We start from the raw sequence: 1409 nt of genomic DNA, 5'->3' as shown, positions 1-1409 counted from the left end.
ACAGTTAACTTTATGAAAATATCTCTATTCAAATCCATTCTACACCTGTTTGAAGATTGAGGTCAAAGGCACTTTTCATACTCTGTACTTCGAAATATTTTTTGACATTTCTGACGCATACGCAGTCACAAAAAAGGGCAGACATGCGCAGAAGTGACAAAGGGCACCTCAATAACTCTCGCCAAAGTACACTACCCTAGCCCTAGCCCTAGCCTTAACCCTAACCCTAACCTTAACCCTAACCCTAACATACAAAGTGTGTCATATCAAGTTATATGTCTTGGAGCAGGTGCTACAATATAAAATAGACTAAGAATAGAGTCAATCTATTTTATTTTTAATTAGATCAAACAAATTGTTATCTTATAATCATTCCATATTGATAAAAGTGTCTAATCTTAAAGCATGCTAATAAAGAAAAAAGAAAAAAGAGATCAATAGACTACATTTAATCATGAATAACTACATTAATGTAAGATGCTTTTTGGGAACTATATACATGAAATGTGAAATGGAATAAGTTGGAAAATATGTATACCCTTATTGTAACAAAGTTCAATGAATAATGCACACAAAAAATTGGAAAATGTAACACTGTCAAACAGACAGGCATCATGATTTTCTTAATTCATGATAGTAGAAAAACATATATTCATCAAAAATATTGACTTTCACAATGTTAAAATCTGTATGGCCAGCTGGATATCCTAGGACATAATGGTCGTTCTTCTACCGTTTATTCCTCACAAGTCAATGTCTGTAAACCATCTTACAGGGAAGGCTTCATTGGCTTCCTGAAAAAAATATATAAATTGATGATAAAAAAAAAATGAATAAATTTGTGATATATTGAATAATTTAAGAAATAATCGTAAAATCTAGAAATGTTTTTGTCATAAACTAGTGTATGCCAATTTAAAACTGAAATGTAATAAACTCAAATGCTTAATAATGAAATAGAATATAAACTACCACAGATGTCGAACACTGAACATTTGGACCAAGTATAAAGAAGACTACATTCAAAATATATTACAGTATTACTGACTTTCTCATGTTTTTCACCTTGTCCCTTAGTTGGGACAAGGTGAATTCCTCCTCCTTGAAGACTCCTCGTTGAACTCCTTTGGACATCATCGTTTTTAAGGCAGTTTCGTTTACTGTCCAATTCAACAAGGCAGCGAAGGACCCCACGAATTTAGTCTGTTCTTTATTGAAACAAACTGAAATAAGATGCAGATGAAAAGGTTTAATATTCACCGTAATAATTTTTTGACATTATTTTACAACCTGATTGTTGCACAGTATGGAAAAAACATATCTAGTTAATTTGGAACCGCAGAATTACTGTAAGAAATTTCAAGCCCGTTAAACTACACCTTTGTCCCTAGGGTAATTCTTTTTATGTA

The 1409-nt window shown here is 32.1% G+C and overlaps 1 long non-coding RNA gene across 1 annotated transcript; it reads right to left on the bottom strand.

The window, feature by feature from the left end:
• Positions 1 to 316: 316 nt before the first annotated feature.
• Positions 317 to 1204, bottom strand: LOC143061449 (uncharacterized). Its single transcript, XR_012974436.1, has 2 exons — positions 1049 to 1204; positions 317 to 794 (listed from the first exon to the last, which is right to left on the bottom strand). It is a non-coding gene; the product is annotated as an uncharacterized LOC143061449 (long non-coding RNA).
• Positions 1205 to 1409: the final 205 nt, after the last annotated feature.

The sequence above is a fragment of the Mytilus galloprovincialis genome, unplaced genomic scaffold (genome assembly GCF_965363235.1).
Source record: "Mytilus galloprovincialis unplaced genomic scaffold, xbMytGall1.hap1.1 HAP1_SCAFFOLD_315, whole genome shotgun sequence".
NCBI classification, from domain to species: Eukaryota; Metazoa; Mollusca; class Bivalvia; order Mytilida; family Mytilidae; genus Mytilus; species Mytilus galloprovincialis.
This window is presented reverse-complemented; position numbering and strand designations above follow the sequence as displayed.